Raw genomic sequence first — 23121 nt, forward strand, 5'->3', positions numbered from 1 at the left:
TTATAAAGAAAGGCAGGAGAAGGATTGATGGCAAGAGAAGAAATTTGTTTTTAACAACTTGGGAAAATAATTTAAAAAAATACTTTAAAATTGTGCTTATGAATGTGGTGAAAGATAGTCCAATCTCTTGTTATACAATCTTTGCATGTATTTAAATGTAAATGATGAGAACAAAATTCCAACAATAATGTTAAAAGAGAATGCTACTGAAACAGACCAGGAAAATCCTCACCTTCTCCAGCCTTTTAAATGAAATATTCTCCTTCTTCATTTTCATCATTGTGCTCTGTGAATGGTTTTCACATATTAAACAAGTGCAGTGTTAAGGATAGTGGTGCAGTGCGGCGAGTGGAGGGGAAGTCATTTGGTTCAATGAAGGGAATAGGAGAACAGTAGGATAAATTCTGCTTTCCATTGCATCAGTGTAAATCTGGACTAACTCTACTGAAGTCATTGGAATTACTTCACGTTTATATTGGTGTAATGAGAGCAAAATTTGGCCCAGCACATCTCATTTTAGGAGTGCACAGAGTTGGCACTGTGTGTTCTCTTTAATAAAGGAGATATTGCTGGTTCTTGCCAAGCATCTTTGGAACTCTCTCTCTGTATAATAAATCCAAGTTTAAAATGTTGTCCTTATCTTTCTTTCCTGAGCAAAGCTTTTTACTCTGCACTAAGTGTAACCTAGTCTGAGGAAGAGAGGCCAGAATGCTAGCAGACTCTTGCCACCTTGATATGAGTGTGTGATTAGGTTTATGGGAGTGTGATTACCTGAAAAGTTCTGCACTAGTTATACTGTATGGTGAGTTTCTCTTGCTGGCTGAAAGACAGTTAGAGGGTCAGAGCGTTCTATAAACTGTTCAGAACTTTTGGTGGGGGTGGGGTAAGCATCATTACTTTTGGAAAGAGCTTGCTAAGCACACTCTGAAAGGATGAAAAGTTTTATTCCTGATTGAATTTTGTTTTCTTTGCCAGTTCACCCAGTTCTGAATATGAATTATTGATTGTGCGTAATACATGAACGGTGAATGCATGATCTAATTACAGAAACAATATTCACTTAAGAAGTCTGTCCCTTTCACAAACTTTTATTTGAAGGATCCACTGTTCTATTAAATTGGCTGCTAGCACTGTCCTGTGTGTGCATTCATCTATTTCTTTCACTGGATCATTTTCTCATGTACATTTATTTTTTCTTTTCTTTTTCTTTTCTTTTTTTTTTTTTTTTTTTTTGCATTGGAAGTTTATTCTTTTAACTAAATTATCCTTCTGTGACTTTTTGGTGCCCAGAAAATGTATAAGCCATAATGGTTTATTCTTTAAATAGGCTGTCTGCACTGGTAAAATTTGAGCCTATAATTCTCAGGTGGTGGAAATGTATCACTGATGGATTATGCATCCAAATTTTCTTATTATAGCTAGTGTGATCTAACTGAGTGAGCACTAGACTGGGTGCCAGGAACTCTTGGGTTCTAATCTTGACTGTCACTAACTGGCTGTGGCCAACTCATTCAACCTTGGTTTCCTTATATGTAAAATGAAGGTGATAATGCCTGTCTCATTCAGGAATTCTTTAGCCTGATTATGAGGGCCAGATTCTGCCATCCTTACTTGTGCCTTAGAGGGTCCAAATCTGGGTCTTAGTCTAGAAATGCCAAAATTGTTGTGTTAATTTGTTTTCAATGCAGATGCATATTGGAGTGTTTTTAGATGGTAGGATGGTAAATTTAGGCTTTATTCTCAAAAGAAATTTGAATCTCTGATAGCTTTGTGATGTCCCTGTGGAATTAATTAACTCTATAGACAATAGCTGCAGAGTCTACAAGCTCTTAATGCCAAAGCTTTGTCTACATTAATATTCTTCTTCAAACTTCCCAGTGTCACACTCATCTTGAGAGCAGTAATGGGAACACTAGGGTAAGCTGGCTGCCAGCAGTTTAGCCACTGTGCTATCTAACCCTGCTCAGAACTCTGGGCCAGAAGCACTGATGAGATTCAGCAGCTGGTTTCTCATCCCCATTCTTGTCCCCTCCGGGCACATGAGGGATGACACAGAGGATGGGCCTGAGTACTAAGAGGCAATATCTGTGGATTCCAGAAGGTCTGTCAGACCAAAAGATATGGCTCAGGGACTTATGCTCTGTAGACACTACTGATGGAGTTTGTAAATTCTCTGAGCCAAACAATTTCAGCTACCATGTCTGTTTCAATCGATCTTTGATTAGATGGTTGAATCTTTGGGTGCAGGGACTGTATTTTACTCTGTCTGTACAGCACCTAGCACAATCCTGACTGGGACCTTTGGGTGCTCCTGTATAATAAATTATAATTTGCTGATGACTCTGCCTCATTTTATTTGTCTCCCTCTGTTCAGCCATGCATATCAAGCTCTCTGATACTTCATCCTAGATGGCCTACTGCTAGCTAAATATTGGCCAAAACATTGCTCCTTACTTTTCTCCTATGCCCTCTCTATCTCCACCTTCCTCCATTGTTCTGGGTAATATTGCCCATCACTCAAACTCCCACCTTGAGTCATCATAGACTCCTCCTCCCCTCACACCAGGCTGTTACCCAGAAGGAATCAACAAGAATTGGTAACATTTCAGAAATCTGACCCTTCTTTTCTATCTTAACAGATAAAACATGCATCCACCACCTTATTCATGCACCCTTTTCTGCTCTGGCTTCCGCTGCATCATCCTCCACTTTGGCCTCCTCTCTTATTTGTTCAAAACACAGTTGGTAAAATGATTTTTCTTGACCAATCAGACCACATCATTCACCTCTCTGAATTCCTTCACTCGTTCTCTTTTGCCCATCCTAACCAGTTCAAACTATTTATCCTTCCCCTAAGGGTCCTGCAGAACTCTGCTCAAGCCCATCTCTGTGATCTTGTTTCTTTTTATATTCCTCCTCACTTCCTTTGCTTTACCAACAATACTAGTCTTAATGCCCCTTTTGTGTCCTGCTCCAACTCCTGTCTTTGTGCCTTCGTCCATGCCACCCACTATGCATTCTCATTTCCAGTGTGCTAGCCCACCTTCTTCTCCTCATTCAAATGACTCCTAAAGACTAACTTCCATGAGGCCCACAAACATTAACTCTCATTGGTTAAACATCTCATTCATCTGAAGTAAATGGAAGAGAGGGTTTGATTGCCTGTGCTCCTCATACTAGCCCTGCAAAAGCTGAATTAGATCAGGTGGGCCCAATCAACTAATTAGGCTGCAAACAGCTGAGCTTTAGGCTGGAGGCAGCTAATTAGAGAGAAGCTCACCTGCCGGGGACAGGTGGGGCTTTTACAAAAACCAGGAGGCTGGCAACAGATGGGAGGGCTGGGAAAGACTGTAATCACTACCTAGGAAGAGGCAAAAAGAAGTTCTCTAAAGTTATTCCTTAGGAGGGAAGAGACTGTATGGAAGGGGCTCAGGGATAGGCAGCCAGGTGCAGGAATGACCTTGGGTGCTGTGTAGGCATTCCCTGAGCTGGAACCCAGAGTAGAGGGTGGAGCTGGGTTCCCTGCTAGCCACTGCGGGAGTAGCACCCTGAAGCAGAAGCCTGCCTGAGCCTGCTGGAGAGCAGGAGCCATGATACACTCCCCCCAGAAAGAGAAACCACAGTAGTGACTTGGATGAAGGGCTGTGTTACAAGACAGCTGCAGTTCCTGAGAGTCAGCGAGGGGCTGCAGAGGAGAAACTGATGGGATGTCACTGTTGGAAGAGGCATTGGCCTGATGGAGCTAATCCCCAGAACTGCCAGTGACAGTTGATGGAGAATGCAGGCAGGATGGTCACCTCTGATATGAGGGCTTAGTAACTGACTGTGCCTGACTAGAACCCTGAGGTGAGGGGCAGAGAGAGACACTGAGGTGGCAGGTTGAAACCAGCCCCCAGGGGCCATAACAGAGAAAACCCCTCAGAGAAGGTGAAAATGGAAATGCCCCTAATACAGACTTTCTTTGCTGAGGGAGGTTGTCCCTTGCTAGGATGGATGCCGGCGTTGCTGCTCAAACAGAGGGGAGCTGAGAAGCAACGGGGGCAGGTCCATGCTATGTGGGGACAGATATTACAGAACTGACAGAGACTGTAGGAAGCCCAAGTGTGTTTACAAGAGTGTGTGGTGCAGGGAGCTGGTCAATAGCAGCAGCTGTACAGAATCCTGCAGGAAAGAAGCAGGAGTTGTCGTGAGGGCCAGGAATAGGAAAGGTGCTTGGGGAGCAGGAGCCCAGAGGCCCACCCCCAAAGGTGTTATGGCTGTGGGAGCACAGGGCACCTGAAGAGGGAGTGCCCCTATTTAGAGGGATGCAAAGAGCCTTATCTGGAGGAAGGACTGCACCTGGCCCTGCACAGCCCTGTGCTGTCACACCATCCCCTACCCCCTCCCCCCTGAGCCTGCTATGCCCAGTGTGCCCCTCCCCCCCAGTCCCACAGCCATACAGCACCCCACACAGACCCCCAGTGCCCACTGCCACAAAACACACCAACCTCCACTGCCCTCTCACTGCTCAGCCCACCGCAGAGACCCATCTCCCCTGCACCCTAGCTGCACTCATTGGCTTTCCTGGGGGGTGAGGGTGACTGCTAGGCCAAGCTGGCAGCACAGTTGGGGCCAGTCCAGGGGCTGGGATCACTCCAGCCCCTCAGGAATGGTGTTATCAGCCAGGCCAGAACTGGAGCAGGGTCTGCCTGGATTGGGCTCCCTTGGGACCCATTAGTCGAGCTGAGCCGAGCCCCCTGCGCTCTTCCCTCCCCCACTGGCTGAGACCAGACCCAGGCAACTCAGCTCTGGGGAGGCAGGTGGAACCCCACAGGTGGCAGGCAGCAGAGCCTGCTCAGACCCATGCTGGGGAGTAGGGCAGACCTGTGGGACGCAACCTCAGAGAGTCCACCTGGCTGTGCCCAGCCTGCATGGCGGAGCCTGGCTGCTGGGCAGCTAGCTCCCTACAGGCAAGTGGGACCTGTTGGCTGGGAGTGGCTCACACAGCAAGGCCTGGACACTGGACTTCCCTGGGCGAGAGGCCAGACCCGGCCATGTGGATGGATCAGACAGGTCTGTAATAGGCCTGGCACCATAGGGCCATTGTAAACCCAGTACTGGCTGGAGGACTCAGTGCAGCAGGTGGACCAGCTGACAGAGAAGATGTCTATTTAAGAGCAGGCCTTGCAAGAGGCTGCACAGGACCTGGAGTTCCAGTAGGAGAAAGTGAGGTACTATGAAAGAACTGGATGGGCTGCAGCTCATGGTCAGGGACCTAAGACAAGAAAGGGATGACCTGAGAGCCCAGGTGCAGGATAGGTGAGTTAGAGTAGGCAAATACCTGCCTACTCCTGGGTTGCATTCTTGAGTGGGAGGGTGTATGATGGGGTGTGCTCCCCACATTGGCCCTGCAAGAGCTGAATTAGGCCAGGTGAGCCCAATCAGCTAATTAGGATACAACCAGGCACTTTGGGCTGTAGACAGCTAATTAGAGAGAAGCTCAGCTGTGAGGGACAGGCAGGGCTTCTACAAAAGCCAGGACTCTGGCAACAGAGAGGGTGGCTTGGAAAGGCTGTATGGACAGTTGCTTAAAGTTATTTCCTGAGAGGAGGGAGTGAGGAGACTGGCAAACTCAGAGGAGTGGGGAAGGCCTGGAGGTATGGAAGCAATTCAGGGAAAGGTAGCAAGGCACAGGGAATGAATCTTAGCTGTTGTGTAGAGGTCTCTGAGCTGGAATCCAGAGTGGATCTGGCTTTCCTGCCAGCCACTGGGAGTGGCACTGTGAGGCAGTAAAGCAGGAGATTGCTGGAGTGCAGGAACCTTGATACGCTTCCCCTGGAAGTAGGGTTACCATATCCTATGTTTTCCTGGCTATGACCTCCTTTTTTGGTCCTCCAATCTCCATCTGACCAGGTTTTTGAAATGTAAACAAATGTCTGTTTGTTTTTGTTTTGTTTTTTATCCCCCCCCTCTCCCCACCGCCGTCCTTTTTCCTTGCCTTCAGAGCTGGGCAGCCAGAGAGTGGTAGCTGCTGGCTGGACACCCACTCTGAAGGCAGTGCCACTGCTAGCAGCAGTGCAGAAGTAGGGTGGTATAGTATAGTATGGTATTGCCCCTCCCCTCTTCCAGCTCCCCTGCTCCTCTGCCAGTGTCCTCTGTTTGGGAACCTGAAATACGGTAGCCCTAGGGGAAACCACAATAGTGATCTGGTTGGAGGGCTGTGTTGCAAAGAGGACAGCTGTGGTTCCTGAGAGAGAGAGGGGCTGCAGAGGAGAAACTGATAGGGTATGATCATTAGAAGGAGTGTCAGCCTGAACCAGCTAATCCCCAGGATTACCAGCATGTGGCACCAACCAGCGGTGAGCAGAGCAACCCATCAAAGGTGGGATGAGTGATAAATTCTCATCAAACGTCTGGGTGTTCCAGAGTGTCTGTCTTCTCTGTAACTGACTTTAGATTGTAACTCTTCAGTGCAGTGATTTGTTGAGCACATAGTTCTATGGGCATGTTTCAGGAATGGTGGGATAAAATCTTTGAATATTTTGTGTGGGACATCTGGCAATTACTTGCTAAAAGGATCATTAATAACTACAAACATATTGAGAGATTGTGACTTTGGTCCTCAATTCGGATTGTAGTCTGCAAGGAGTTTCTCTCTCTGATGGAGATGAGGGGAAATTCACTTTAATAGAATTGACTTCAAGGCTGCTAGCCAGATGCTTAGCTGGAAATTCTCGTCACTGTTATGACCTGAATATAAAGTAGCTGAGCAGCTACTAGTCATGGAAAAAAGGCAAATATTTTTTGTGATTTTATTTATTTTTTTTAATTCCCAGAAGAATTACTAACGTGATCTGCTTGCTCTGTCAATGTTTCTAATGTGAAAATGCTGATTAAATTTTTTTAAATGTTCCCATCATCTCCAAGTCAGAGAACTGGGAGGAATAAAATGTCCAACCATCCCTTAACAGCAGCCTTTGCTGTACTATATAGTACATCACATTAAAAAGAGCCAATGAGAACACACACACACCCAGCCAGATTTTTCTCCCCTAATCCCAGGGTTTTCCCTTCTCCCCTCTATTTTTCTAGCCATCCCCATACAGTACTCGTTTTCACTCAGACAACACCACAGAGCTGTCTAGCATCACACCCTATGGTATAGATCTCATATGCTGGAGCCCTTCCAGGGACTTGTGATTTCACTGTAGGGTCTGGGTCAAAACAGTGTCATCGGGAAGTCCTTTATCCACCCCCCCCCCTCCCCAACTATAAGACCATCCTTCTTCTCTACTTAATCCTGCCCGGAAAGAAAAGACTCTGGTTTTAGGGCTCAACTCTAAAGGATCTTGAGCACTGTTACATCCATGTTGATTTGAGAGTTGCCAACACACTCAGCCTTTGCAGGATCAGGCCTCTGTATATTCAGCTTTAGAGATCAATTGCAAATAATGGGCCCAAATTTGTTACCAATGAAGTCAATAGCAAAACTTTCACTTCAGTGGAAGCAAGTTAGAAACCATACTGTCTCTAAGCTCACATACAGTTCAGTATGACTGAAACCCGTGTAAGCTATGCTCTGTTTTGTTTGTTCAGCTGTCATCCTTCCATGTGTGTAAATAGATCTACATTATTTAATATGAATTGTTTTGAATTTGATTCCACAACTGACAAAATAATTATTTTGCTAAAAGAGTGTAGAAAATAACATAGTAAGCCAGCAGGGAGTCCTATTATCATCAAAGAACATTAGTGAAACTCTAAACAGGATGCTGAAAGGCTAGGCAATCAGATGGTAGAGTGAAGTAAATGTTGAACAATTCAGGTATGTCTAGTAAAGTACAGCTTTCTAATGGGGCATGCATTGTTTATTTTTAAAAATCAGTACTCGGGTTTTTTCTTGCCCTAGCTTCAGAATTTCAGCAAAACACAAATTTGCACCTGTTTGTATAAATACATAAATGATGTTTTTGCATTCCTGACTGACTATGCTATAACTGCAGTTGTTAAGCTAATGTTTTATATATAGAAACACAACAGAGGAATAATTTAAATAGCTCAAATGTTTCCTCTCAAACCAGATGGCAGATAAATAAGTCTTAAAGAACAGATTATATGGAATAGACTAATCAATAAAAATACCCCCTCAATGTGATTTTTAGATCTGTCTTCACTGCAGTTAGCTTGTGCTCTTACTGAATGGTTAGTCCTCACTCTCCTCCTGTCCACACACAAACCTTTAACCCAGGTTTGGAGGTGCTTTGAACCTGGGCTAGATTACCTAGCTGGAGGTATTGATTAGCGCTCCGGCTGCACTTTAACTTGGGCTTTAACCTGCCCATTTTGCAGTGTGGATACAGGCTGTAAACCTAGTTATTTAATTTGGGTGCTGATAGTTGTCTAGTGCCTTCCCACAGTTCCCTACAGGCTGCATTGTAGTGAGGTTTGTATTTCGGTAGAATGACACATCAGCAGTTTTGACTTCATGCACACTGTGCATAGTTTCTGATTTACTTAATTTGCTCTGGTATTTTAACTACTTAACAGAGGTTCCCAACCCATGACCCACAGGGTCTTCCAAAACGGCTTGCTGCTCCCTTCCTGCTGGCTGCAGAAGGGAGCTGCTGCCGAAGGACTCAGATGGCACGCACAGGGCTACAGGATGCCTGCAGACGGGATGGGAGAGCCTCCTTGCTGAACTCCTTCCATCTGGCTGCGGGAGGGGGGTGTTGGCGGAGAGGGGGGAGACTGGAGGCCCTTCAGGGTTGTAAAAATGGTATTTGTGACCCTGGAGCCAAAAGGTTTGGGAACTGACTTAAAAGGTGGCAGGGTAAAAAGACACATTGTTTCAAAACAGAGCTGATCCCTGATGTGTTCAGAGTCACATCTGCTTGCTTGGATTAAAAACAAGTTTTAGCCTGGTTAGTTCTCTTGGATCTACAGTGCTATGAGAGGGAGTTGGATTCAGGGGTTGAACTGGGGGTGTGGGGAGGCACTCTTCTAATCTCTACTCACAGAATAAGGTCCATAGGTTATGCAGATAATCAATATATGATCATGCTTGCTCTGAACTCCACTGGGCTCCTTGAGCTTGGTTTCCCCTGGTGGGACTGGAATATGACCACGATCTCTGATAGGGTCTCCCTAGAGAGACCTTATTGAATTAATCTTCATTAGCTTTGGGGTCCATTGTATTAAATGAATGGCTTTTGTATTATTGTGGGTTGAGGGGAGGGTGAAAGCGAAACACCCAGCCTTTTGAAGCTATGCTTTGAGGATAGAATCCTTGTCTGCTGACGACCTGTTCCAGGAGTCTCTTGATGCCAGCTGGCTGAGGGTACAGGGCATATGGGTAACAGGGATCCTCTGGGTCTGGTATGTACATTCTAGTTCACCAGAGTCATGTAAAGGTGTGGGGAGGAAGAGATGAAGAGCAAAGGGCTGGTCTTGGTATTTCTGAGAGTGCAGAGAGATCCCGCTGGCAACTTGCCTTTTCTTAATGAAGGATGCCAGGGCTTGGCCTCATGAAAGAAGAATCTCAATTGCCCTGTTGAAATTTGCTGTAAGAAGGACTTTGGGGGTAAGCAGTACCTGATTAGACAAGATAGCATCTTGTGAGTGGAGTTTAGGCTCTAGAATGCAAGTTATGATTTTGTTTTATATGTAACCCTTTGTTTTCAATATGTCTGTTTTGCTATCCCATGAATCTTTTAAATAAACGTATACTTGCTTTCTCTGTAAACAGATCTACATGCTGTGCATTAAGTGGAACTGTATTCTGAGATGAACTAGTGAGCTGCAGTGTACTGTTTCTTTGGGAGCAGTGGGTCTGGTAATTCTGTGAATGTCGGGTGGATAAGGGGCTGGAAACTCCAGTGGACTGTTCACAGGTTGGAGCATATCTATTGCTTATCTGTAGATGGACAGCAGAGCCCGTGGGGACTGAGAGGGAAGTACTTATGCTGACTGTGGCTGGGGTTGTTAGGGAGCTTAACCTCCTGGTATGTACAGACAAGGCTTCCTCATGCTAAAGACAAGTGGTAATGAGGTGCCTCACAACTTTGGGTACTCCAAAGGAGCATCACAGTAACCTTTGGAAGGAGAGGTTAAATGCACATTCTCTCTCGGTTATGCAAAAACCCAGTCTTTTGAAGCCTACGCCCTGAGGACAGGGTCACTGTCTGCTGTTTACCTGTTTCTGGAGTCTCCAGGTCCAAACTGTGTAAAGGAAAGACTATCCTAGTTCTGTGCTAAGGCTGTTATGACCCTGTAATCACAGAAAACCCCCTGTGGGGGGAATTGAAAGACTGACTCCTACCAGAGCCTTTGTTGGAGATGGGGAGTGATCTTATTAGCATGTGTATAGGGTTCTTAATTGTTTTCAGTGTTTTCTCTATAATGCTTGCCCCTTCATAAGTGTGCTTGCTTAGAAAGAGCTATGCGATAACTCAGAACCACTGGCAATTATGTTGTTCACAGGCTACAAAGAGAAGGCAAAGTGCAGATGCTGACCTGTTTAGGCAGTCTGGCTTGCTGGGAATATTGCAGGGAACTGTGCAGCCTGGGCAAAAACCCCACTCAGGAGGGGGAGAGACATACGTTTCCTCCTAAGAGAGGTGACAGCTGGGAGCCAGAAACTTGAAACTGGTCTTGGTGGACCACAGAGGGAGAATACAGGTGCAGTTGCCCTGTACAGTGGCAGTATCTCCCAAATGTCATCCACTCATGAGACCAAAATGAGGCATCTATGATCCTTCCTCTTACATGAGGAATGAAATAGTTAACAATGTTGGTAGTTAAATGAACATCATGGGGCATCTCAGCTGACACCTCTTAGAGACAAATGGGGCAGTTCACTCCTCTGAGTTCTTGTTTCAGGCTTTCTGCCTACTCATGAAAACACCCCTGCATCAGGCTCAAAAATGAGAGTGCAGCTTTTCTTCACAACCATAATGGCTAGAAACTTATTTTAAAAGAAAACAAAAGCTGAGGTTCTATAGAACACCACAACAGCAGCTTCAGAATGCTGCCAGTATGCCAAACCACCACATACTGGTGCAATCTAAGTTCTGGCTGAATTCTATACCATTTATAGGACCAAAACCTACTTTGTATTCCCCAGACCTAACTTAAGACTGACTTTGAAGACAATGGGGTTTCACAAGTGTAAAATTTACCCTGCAGAATCTTCACTAAGCACTCAGCTACTACTTTGCCAGGAGCTATAGAAGTACCTAGGTAGCTAGATACATAATGCACAAGGCAGAAACAATAAAGCTTGACTTTCAGACCCAAGTTGAGTTTTCAAGATTGGCAATTAGAAGAAGCTTCTTTTTACTTGTAAACTCAACAAATTTCCTTCAAAAGTCACTTAGAGGGAAAGTAAACATGGAATCTGCCTTTTTTTGGTCCCTTTTCAGAAAAGAACAGCATTTTAAAGCTTGTGTACTATTCTAATCCAGCCAGAAATAATCCATATTCTTTTCCAGAACAGCCATCACTGAGAGCACTGAGCTAGAAGATGACACCTGATCACCACCTATTCTTTGTGCCATATTCTCCCTCATAGTCCTTGGCATGTAGAGCCTGTCTCCGAAGTTACTGCAGTTCATCACTCTGCAGAAATTATAATATGAGGAAACTCAAAACAGTACATCAAAGGCTCTTCTGTGTGGATGGTGCATAAACAAAGGCTTCTTTCTTTGTGATGAATGTGCAGTGCTAGCTCTGATGCTCTAAATCAGCACTCAATATTCGTAAATTCTAGCATTACAGTGAAATAATGTCCCCCCTTGTCACTTTAGGGCCTTTGGTTTTGTTTTTAAAATGTTGGCAGATACTGAGTGTTGATTAAACAACTCTGTCCATAGGAATAATATTCTTTTGATTAACTGGAGTATGTTCATTTAGTTTACCTCAGAGACCATGTTCTTTATGGGAATGTGGAATGTCAGAAATTTGTTAGTTTGTGTAGTTTATATTTATCAGTAATGCACCAGTCATTAGTGGAGCAAAACAATAGATGATAACCAGCTGGAACTTCAAGGTTATAATACCTACAATCATTCATGACACTAGATCCCTGTCTCACTGTACACCATAGTCTACCCTGGAGTAAATCTATAGAAATAACACAATAGCTAGGCTGCAGAATCCATTAAAAACAGGTTTTATGTTGAAAACCAAAACTTGATGCAAACATAGCCATAACCGCAGCCCCAGCCCTGTAAAGGGATCCAGATGGGTGAACACTGACACCCATGTAGAGACTCATTGACTCTACTGGGACTCCAAGTAGATGTTAGGGTCCACCTGTAAGGATTCCTTTGCAGGACTGAGCCCTGTATTATCAGATGAATCCCTGCTACATGGGTGATGTGACAGCATAGTACTTCTGGGCAGAAAATCAGTGATATGTCCATGATAGTACCTTATAGCTGTTACTTGCATTTAATTTCTAATATGAAACATTAGTCCTTTTTAAAGGTACAGTTTGGAGTGGAGCCAGCCACTTTTTGGGATTTTTTTTGACAATTCATTGTCTATAAAAATGAAGATGTAGTAATTAACTATTCAGTGATTGTTATACTTATCCATGATGCTCAAACACCATCATACTATCTTAAAAGATATTAAACTAGTGCTTAAAATAGTGTCTACATTATTCAGAGAAGAGGCACTACTTCCAGGGCTAAAGCCTTAAGGTTGACTTTATTTATGTTATCTTGGCACTATTTAATTGCCTATGTATTCTGCAGTGTGTCATTACGAATAGTAGGGGATCTAAAATCTTCTGGCCTATAGGGACTATATCCTGAGGAAGGCTCTTCCCCCCCCCCCTTGTGTTTCAGCAGCTAGCCTAGAGGCTAGTTGCTTAGTGCACAGGATTTACAACAATCAGAATGTATCAAGCAGGCACAAGTTGAAAAGGTGAAAGTAGGCCACGCAAGCAGCATCCTTTAAATGATTACACCTCAAAATTTGGAAGTGTAATGATTAGTGTAATCATTAAAAGAATGAGGACCAATAAAGGACCATGCAATGTTTAGACGGTCTGGGAGTATTGGGCGGGGGGGCGGGGGTGTCTGAAGGTGGAAAGTTTTTGGAGAAAAACATGTGGGACCTAGAGGAGAGCCCTAGAAAGCTTGAGATCTAGAGAGAGACTCTGAAGTTGAAGAGCCTGACTGAAGCTTTAATGGTTGTGATAAATCACAGAAATCATGGATTCTCAGCTTAAGGGCTGTGAACCCCAAAGGGTCATGAATAGGTTACGGGGGGGGGGGGGGGTCACCACCACCCTCCCTTTCTTTCTGACTAGATGCAAAGGGGTCCTGAACAATTTTTTTGTTGTGATCAGGACTGGACTTACACCTTATGCACCCATAGGCACAGTATCTTCAGCACCTCCCCTGCCTACAGATGATCTTTGTGTTTTCCGGATGGGGGGTGGATGGGCAATGAGGGAGAGAGGGCCTTGCTGGGTCAGCTCTTGGTGGGGCAGGGGCTGGGGTGACTGGCTCGGCTAGCTTTGGATGGGGGGAAATCTGCTCACCTCTAGGCTCCAGCTTCTGGCCTGGCCAGGGGGCAGAGCCTCAGGAAGAAAAGGAGGAGCTGGGGGTGGGGCCAGAGTTTCAGCATTCATGCGGGGCCCCCAAATTGGCCAGGGCCCTGTTGGCACCTGTCTAGGGGGTGCCCACTGTCCCTAATTTGAAACCTGGCCCTGGCTGTAACATGGGGCATGGAAAAGCTTAAGAACCAAGGTAATGAATGTTTGTACAAAGGGTGCAAATACCTTTCTTTCTTTTCTATTTGATTGTAAGGTTTTCAGGGCAAGAACTCTCTTACTGTGTGCTTGTAGAGAGCCTATAGCACAATGGGATCCCAATGAAGGCTCCTAGGTGCTACCATAATACAAATTATAATAATGCATGATAAACTGTAATGCTTCTGGAGTAGTGAGACTTTACCTAATATGTATATTTAAAACTGTTTAAATATGTAGTAATTTCACAACAGACCCTATTGAATTTGGTGGAGTCATTGGCATTAGGTCACTATCTGTTTTTTAAAATGTGTGTATTTATATATACATACACGTGTGTTATCTTCCCAACAGTTAGTTATAGGACCTATTTGGAATTTTTTTTTTAAAATGCAAAACGATGTCTGAGAGTTGATATAAAATAGAAGTTAATAGAGCAGTTAAGATCAGACTAGCCAAAGTGCTAGAGAATGTCCTGTAGGGAACAACCCTGCCTTGGCAGGGGGTGGATTAGATGATGTAATATGGCTTTTTCCCCTCTGTAACTTGTTGGATTTGAAAGTCCATGCTGAAATTTCAGCCCTTCAGCCATAGTGCCTCAATATCCCATGTCCCTCCAATCCATGTGTGAAGTTGTCCCAGATGAACTACTGTACCTCAAGTGGAAGAATGAGCATTAGCTTTAACTATTAGACTCCTGGCTTTTTTGGTTTGTCACAATATTTAAAAACAGGAGACTGAATCCCCATCTGGTGTAAATTTGTGTAGTTCTGCTGAAGATCTTGATCAGGGGAAGAGGGATTGTGAGTTAATAAAAGTGCTTACATCATTAGCTGGGATGAAGTTTCATCTAAAAAGAAAGGAATCCAAAAAAGCTGTGAAACATCTCCCTGTATTCCTTTGGGAAAAGGCACAGAGCTTTCGCCTTCATTTAAAAGAAAAATCAAGCCTTGGTGTTTTCACTACTGTGATTCATCATCTGTTGTCCCCTAGCCAGATCTGATCACTGATTGGCTGGAAGGACTTGTCTTCTGACAAGATGCTGTTGCAGTTTTAAGAATATTGATGGAATACAATAACCACCTTGAAGGGTAAGATTCTCTAATCTGTTATATTCTCTAATCAATACAGCTTCATGGTTTTGGAATTGATTAATAGCTTAATAAAGAAATTAAGCATACCAAGAAAGACGTATCTTGAGCTATTGTTTATCTGCCTATATGCAGATTTTACAGATCAGAGCAACTTAAAATTTTGATTAGATTACTTAGCCAGGGCAATTATTATGCAGTGTGTCAGCATCACAGCATGGCTTTTAAAGTTACAAGTCCAGCAAAATCTAAGCATGTAATGTGACAGGGTGCTGTAAAAATCTACAAGGAACTAGATAACCTTTGGTGTTATAAGAGAGTATTCTAAGGAAGTAGATATAACTACAGCATGATTTTACTTTGTCTTTCTCTTTCATAAAACATGCATATTCTGTACACTTTGCAATTCCACTAATGCAGCAAGACTTTTTTCTAATGTTTTATTAAGGATAGATCTTTGCAGTTTCAGATTGTTGCCCTAATTTGTTAGAAAATTAAGTCACTAGGGAAAAGAAAAAAGACATCTTTATTTTAACAAAAGTCTTCTCAGTTTCAGAAGAAATAAGGGAGAGGCTAGAGAAGGCTATAGAAAAATGTTCTTTATGTATTTGATGGCTTTACTTAAACTTTACCATCAAAGGACAAGAATGAAATTATCAGTTTCAGATACACATGGAAAACATTTGGAACATGTAAACTTGTCAATGTACCATATAAATATCTGATCTGATGATGTTGGAGTACAGTAAAAAGGTTTTGAAAAGTGGCTGTAATGCCCAGTCAGCATAATGTCTACTTTTCCCACTTTGACAGCAGCATAGCTTAAGAGTAAATTTCAAATGACTGTACTTGTTTCTGCATTCAGAAAAATGTTGTGCTCATGGCATAGGCATCGTGCTATGTGAGGAATAAATATGAAAGAGAACACAAATTTTGTAATATAAAATATGCAAACTGCAAAATCACTTTCTTTAAAAACAGAGTTACTCAAATATGTGTGTTGATTATGGTAGAACACCTGACAGCGAGCACCCTTCCCTTCATTCACATGGGTTTGGTTCCAACGTTTTCATTTGCTCCTTCATTTGGGGACATCATTTGGTGCTCTAGAGTCCACTTCTTCCTTTACATGTCCGTAGCTTTGCTATGGCACTAGTCTGACCTCTGAGAGGAGTGAGTCTCTTCCCTGAAATGTAATGAACATTATCCAACACTATAGGATGTCGGAGTGCAAGGTAATGTATAGTAACTCCCAGGGAAATGGCTGAGAGGAAATACATAATGCTTTCTCTTGCCTACTGAGGGCTGATCTACACTACAGACTCTTATTGACTAAAGTCAGCTTTTTGCACCAAAACAATGGTGTACATACTACAATCTCCTCCCCTGGCTGACCTAACTCCCCTGATTTTTGCGACCAAATAAAATCACCTCAACGAGAGGCATAGAGCTTTTTGCGTCAAACTTTTTTTTTTTAGCAACAAAGCATCAGTATAGACACATGCTTGGTTATGTCATGGTAAATGGCCTCCAGGAAGTGTCCCACAATGCCCATCCTGACCGCTTTAGCCATCAGTCTGAACACTGCTGCCCTGCAGCCATCTGTCCTTCCCCCTTTAAAGTCCCAAGAATTTTTTAAATGCCACTTCCTGCTTGGTCGGCATGGAGAGCTCACATGGTGGCTCCATGCACCAAATGCTCTCCCACTTTGAGCACATAGAAGCGTCTGGATCTGATCAGCATTTGGGGCTGTATGGTCTCAGCTCTGCTCTGGCCAAAGGAACTTTGATACCTACAATCAGACTTCTCATGGCATGACAGCGAAGGGCTACGAACAGGACACGCTGCAGTGCCTTGACTTTTTGCACAGCACAACAGCAGTACCAAAAGGCTTGGGAATCAAATCGTTGCTCTGGTGAAGAGCCAAAGACTTGCCACTTCTATAAGGAGCTGGAAGCCATCCTCAGCAGCCAAGATGCCCAGAGACAGTGGACACCAGAGACAACCCCCACAAATGTCGTGGATGAGAGGAGGTCCAGTTGGAGGACGATGTGGAGCAGTGGACTTTGTCATTTGACGTGTGGGGCGTCAAGACCTCTTCTTGACCCTGGAGGGTTTGAGCCAGTCCCATCTCTGGTATGCAGGACAGAAGAGCTCTGGTAAGTTTATTTTTTTTAAAACTGATGCTGCTCAGTTACATGAGGTACAGCTGTCTTTTGCTTTGCTGAATTGTACAGCTGGCTGAAGGGATAGAAATGCACAAAAATAACTGTTTGCATGTGCTTCCCATTCCCCTGTACAGCTAGGCAGTGTGACGGAAAAGTGTGTTAGTGCACACTGAGATTTCATGGGAACTCTCCAGAGAGCTCTAGGAAACTTTCCTGAAGTTACTCGCCAATCTGCCAGAGATTTCTTGGCAGAGCTGCTTTGTTTCCTCCCCTGTTGTAGAAAACTTTCCCGCACCAATTGGCGTGTGTAGGGATCAAAACAGCGCACAGGCGAGTAGCATAGCAACCTGGTTTGAAGCTGCTCATGTGGAGGAGATGCATCCTAACCTGCAGACTGAATTAATGCATGCTTGCCCCTGCTTGTAGCCAATATAGAACTGCTTTCCATGCCTTTCCCAAACTTGCAGTCCTACCAAACTCCTAGCTCGTCTCGGTACCCCATTCACTCCACCCCTTTTGACAGCTTCCAGAATGCTAGCTGGACTTACACCCAACTGTCATTACTCACACTGCCTCTCACTACTTTCTCCTCTCTAGCCCAGCTTTTTGTGTTAAGAATAATTATTTAGTAAAGACATACTCCGTATCAATGCAAGCTGCAATCACTGTGTGCAAGAGAAATAAAGATTGCTTATTCTTCAATCATAGCATGGCACAGAGCTGCTTACAAAGACACTTTATTGGTGCTCATTGTCAAAATGTTTCCTCAAGGCCTCCCTGATTCAAATGGCCTCGCATTGGCCTCGCATCTGGCTGTTCATATTGAGCCACAAGGTGATCCACCTCTGCTCCATCCAGGGAGAAGCTTCTCACCCTTAGCTTCACAAATATTGTGGAGCACGCAGCAGGCAGCAATAACATGGGAATATTTTTCTTCATTTAGGTCTCACCTGCCATAAAGGCATCACCAGAGAGCTTTTAATCTGCCAAATGCACATTCGCCAGTCATATAGCACCTGTTGTTGAAGCACTCCTTGCTGCTATTCTGCTTTCTTGTGTAAGGCTTCATGAGCCATGGCAGTAAGGGGTAGGCTGGGTCTCCCAGGATCACTATGAGCATTTCAACATCCTCCCCATGGGAATTTTTTGGTCTGGAAAGAAAGTCCCTGCTTGCAGTTTTCTGTACAGGCCAGTGTTTCTGAGGATATATGCATCATGCACCTTTCCTGACCAATCTGCGCTGGTGTCAGTGAAATGCCCATGGTGAGCCACAAGCACTTGCAGTACCATAAAGTACCCCTTTCTCTTGATGTACTTTGTCGCAAGATGGTTGGGGGCCAAAATTGGGATATGCGTGCCATCTATCGCCTGGCTGCTGTTAGGGAATCGTGCTGCGACACCATCTGCTATTTCTCTCACATTTCCAAGACTCCCAGTCCTTCGTAGCAGAATGTGATTAATGGCCCTGCACACTTGCAATAACACAGCACTAATAGTGGATTTCCCTCTCCAGACTGATTAGCGACTGACTGACTGACTGACTGGTAGCAGTCTGGAGTTGCTAGTTTCCACACAATGATCCTTGTGCCCCAGGGCAGGAGAAGATCTGCAGAGTTCCATGAAGGTGGCTTTGTGCATTCAAAACTTTTGCTGCCACTGCTCATCCCAGACCCACATAAAGATGCAATTTCCTACCTATGAGTACTTGTTTCACGTGCCCAAAACTGGGGTGCTCAGTGAATGCAAACAGTAATCAGATGTGGTGTTTGTATGGCGCACATCAGATCAGGCATCTCAGATTTCTGTTCTGATTAGGAGCTTATAATATACAGCCATGATACATTCAGAACACTGACAACAGTGGAGAGCAGTTCAGGATCCACCATTTCAGGTAGAGATGGTGGGCGCATAGGAAACTGGGACCCCTGAAAAATGCTGCAAAATGCATCATGGGATGTTGAGCCTGCACCAATGATGCACTATGATCCTCTTCACCTTCCCACAACTCTTAGCAGCACAAAGTGGTGAGTTGCAGTGGGATACCTGCTGACAGTGCATTGTCCTCCCTGTCAATGCTAGAGCAACAACTGGACATGCTTTGGCAACACGAGTGCTGTGTGAACGGGCATAAGCATTGTAATTATTACTGTAACATGTGTTGATGACAACACACCCTAGTGTAGATATGACCTAAATGAGTGACCTGAGGTGGTGGTTCTGAGTACTTGAGTGCCTATCATCATATCAAACCATGCCTGATTCTGTCTCCTCAGAAGGAGAGCAACACATTCTTCCATGATCCACTGGGCTGCTACCACCAATGAATGACTTCAGTGGTGCTGGAACAATTTTTATAGTGAGGGTGCTGAGAGCCATTGAACGGAACTGTAAACCCTGCATGTAATGGAAACCATTTCAACTCAGGAGGTGTGGCAGCACCCCGTGCACCCTTGGTTCCAGCACCTATGAATGACTTTCAAATAGGAAAATAAACCTTTACAGTTAGCTACAATAGCAGTCTGCATCAAGTTTTTGCTTCTTTTTTGTACGAAGGGGCACAGCCTTTAGTTTTATATGGGTTCATGGCTGCGGTTCCTGGTTCAATACAGGGATGTCATCCACTTCATTTGCATTTAGTCTGGAATGAGCATAATATAGGAACAAGTTACTAATATTCAATCTGAAATGCATTTACCACTGTATGGTAAGACTCTGATATGATTTTTTTTTCTTGCTTTTTGGATGACTTTGTGCTCATGTGAAAGACACGAGGATCCTTCCATGTTTCTCACTTAATTCCCCTTTTCTCAAAACCTCATTCTTACAAGGACACTGCTTCTGGACAAGGGGAATTGAAACAGACTATCTTTGGAAATCATCAAACTCACTCAATAGAGAAGGCATGTTAACTCATCCCTTCCAATTTAGGAACTTAGGAGTTTGCCTTTTAAAAAATGAGACTTCGAACCCAGATTGTTCTGGGGGGGGGGGGAGGATGGTTTCTTGCATAGCAAGGCGGAATGCTAGTTCTGGGCCAACTAGTCTAAGTAGCTTTAGAGATACAAGGTAGGTGAGGTAATATCTTTCATTGGACCAACTTCTGGTGGTGAGAGAGGCAGGCAGTTTACATCTGTGAAAGATTGTGACTGCAGTGCATTTATAACTTTAACCTCAACCCCATCTGATTAAAGAACTATTGCACAAGGTTTAGGAAAAAGTTGGTACTAGTTCTTACATCTGTTGGGGAAATTGTGTGCTGGTCTCCTGTTGACAAAGTCTCTGGAGCTAATATTTGTCAGGCTTCTGTGCTGGAAAATCTTCCAATGGTGTATCACACCGACTCCAAAACAGCCTCCATCTGACTCCAAGATGGGGAGGGGGGATGTTTAGGGAAAAACTTGTTTTGGCAGCCAAGGAATGCTAGTGTACAACTTTGGGGAGCTATTAGCAGCACAGTATGGATCAGCTTTATGCGCGCACGTGGTTGTGCTTCTCTTCTCATTTGCGATCATTGCTGCGTGGGTACAGCTGAAAAATTGGCCTGTTTAAATAAACTTCAACCAATACTTTTAACAACCTTTAATTGTGTCCATTATTTTTATTTCTTGCTAGCAAAATCTACTGCAGACACAAATCCTAACATTTAGACCTCTAACTACCTGATTTATTGCTTGGTGGTTAGACATCTAAATGCAGTCCTTGCTGCCTTCAGCTAATTACATGCAGTTGATTGTGGTCACAGAATTGTAATTAGATGCCAAGCTGAGATCCCTTTAAATATTTGGCCTTTTGTCCTATACAGGCTTTCTTTAAATGAAGGAAAATAATATACTGAGTCTTAGAGGCCCCCCCCAAAAAAAAGATAGAAAAAGTTTCCATCTGCTGCAGTGGTGTCAGATTAGTCTCATTTTGACTCAAGCATCAAGGAATGAAAAACAAATATAGCATAGCTATATTTTGAGTAAAGCATATTTAGCAATTCAGTAAACAGGACTGCTTTATCTTTTAGTTTAGAGGAGCTAGCCGAAGCTTTTAGCGATGGGTCTGAACTAGAACATTGAATCTGAAACCTGTTAAACTCTAGGGAAGTTCTGATCTGGATAAAAACTTCATGTCGTGGATCCATCTCTAGAAACTGTGGGTCAAATTCTGATCTCATTTACACCTGTACAACTCTTGAGTTTAACAGCATTCAATGGGTGTGAGAGCAGAACTTGGATCTACAAATAGCTGCTTCTTCAATAAAGATAAACCTTTCTTTTGGTTGGTGGTCTCCCAGCTAGTTATGAAATCACATGAATATTTTTCCTTGTCTTTTGGGAACATTTACAGGAAACATGAGATCATACACTCTCACCTCATGAGATTGTCCCAAAGGAATGAACAACCCTTCACTATACAATCTGCAGGTCAGCTGAACACTGCAGTGTTATAAGTGACCTTCAACCAGACTGTCTCTAGACTAAAGAGACAATTTTAGTTTCCAAAACTACTCAGTCCTCCTGGGTATATTCTCTGGAATAATGTATGGACATTTTGTGGTATATTGTTTAGTGGACAGTGAACAGATCTTCTGGCTCACTATCTTAGTATCTCTCTTGGGACTTGAATTAGTGTCAGAAATGAGGCCAGTGCTCTCTCTTCCCATTCAAATCCCCTCATTATGTTCACTATAGCAGTCCTCTGCTGCATGCATTTTGTCAACAATAGAACAACAGGCAGTTTTGAGGAGTCTGTAAAATTTTGAGTTTTTTTTAATCCTAGTTTAGCACTTATGTAAAATACCTTTGTGCCCCTCCTTTGGGGAAATATATTACATCTCCTAATGAGAAATCTTATTGGTATCTGTAATCTTATTTTTAATCCCATATTCCTCCCTGCTCTATTTTCTTTTCTTTCCAGGTTCAATGGATTATGTATATTTTGAATGTCACAAATAATTGAAACCCAGTTCTGTCTCATGTTCCGTGAAAGACCCAAGTAGATCAGATACATTTGACTAAAATCCCCTGAAAGAAAATCTGAGTCACTGATATGTCAGCATACATTGTTTGAGTGTAGAAATCACCTATTAGCTAATATCAATATTTTAGGTTTTAGGTTAACCTATTCCTGCACATGTTCTATCATTGCTTAAACAATAAGCAAGATAAGATATACATAATGTTGAAATGGTCTTCATAAAATAATCTTTCATTTAAAGAGACCCTCATCTGCATTCTAAATTAGACCTAGTAGGCCAAATTCATCATGGGTGTAATTCCACTGAGGTCAGTGAAGTTACACAAGGGCTGAATCTGGCCTACTGAGTTTCTCCTAAATAGTTAATTAGAAAATGCCTTTTTAGTCTGGGGGCCAACTTTTCAGAACCAGCATCCTTTTTTGCTGGTTTAAGGCAGTTGGTTTTAGGTGCAGGTACTTTGATTTGCACCTGCAATTACAGGTGCAGAAATTTAGGTTAAAATTATTCAGATGCAAATTTCATCTGTGGAAAGGGAGGTTGTTCCTCAGCCCAATATCTTTAACAAGAATACATTTTTGGGCTTAAGTGTTCTGTTCTCTCTATCTAAAAGAACAGGGTTGTTTCTTACCCAAATACCTTTGTGTGGATTTTGCTTTAGAATCACCCTCCATTTACTAGGCTTTGGTTAGCCCTGGGTGGCTTGCAAAGGAAATAGTATCACATTACTTTAGCAAAGATGCACATTCTAGACCTTGATTCATTTTGTACCTCAAAACCATCTGCACTTTTTTCTTCCTTGAGCAAAGACCTACTTATCAAAGAAGTGAAGTAGTTTTGGGACTAATAATTGGTGTAGTAAGTGCAATGAAATAATCAGTGTGATTACTGCCTTATTAACTGATCTTTGTGAGGGGTCACTCCAATTCATAATGTTAAAGGAAAACTGTACTTAGTTATAGTAAGTCTTTCCAGTTGTCATAAGACTGAGGGCTCCAGAGGCAGCTGTATCATTCTCCCATATGTGTGGGGACCAGGCTATTTAGAGGGATGCTGTACCATCTGTGCTTTGCTTTGTGATGGCCATCTTCATATTGGCAGACAGAGTGAGTTTATGAATGGGATGAACATGGCCGGGGGAAAAGGGTGGGTGGGAGCCTA

General features: G+C 43.4%; 1 protein-coding gene across 2 annotated transcripts in view; it reads left to right on the forward strand.

Moving 5' to 3' along the window:
* The first annotated feature begins 5613 nt into the window (after nt 1–5613).
* BCAR3 (BCAR3 adaptor protein, NSP family member) overlaps nt 5614–23121 on the forward strand; it is a 164921-nt gene continuing 147413 nt past the window's right edge. The window contains exon 1 of one of the 2 annotated variants that reach the window (XM_067538442.1): nt 5614–5636. The gene's annotated coding sequence lies outside the window, so the exon portion shown is untranslated. Of the gene's footprint in view, nt 5637–6237; nt 6362–23121 lie in introns of those variants that run through there. The other variant, XM_067538443.1, reaches the window with a different exon arrangement.

Source organism: Emydura macquarii, unplaced genomic scaffold (genome assembly GCF_026122565.2).
Source record: "Emydura macquarii macquarii isolate MOO-44397 ecotype Brisbane River unplaced genomic scaffold, CSIRO-AGI_Emac_v2 contig_480, whole genome shotgun sequence".
In the NCBI taxonomy this organism is placed as follows: domain Eukaryota; kingdom Metazoa; phylum Chordata; order Testudines; family Chelidae; genus Emydura; species Emydura macquarii.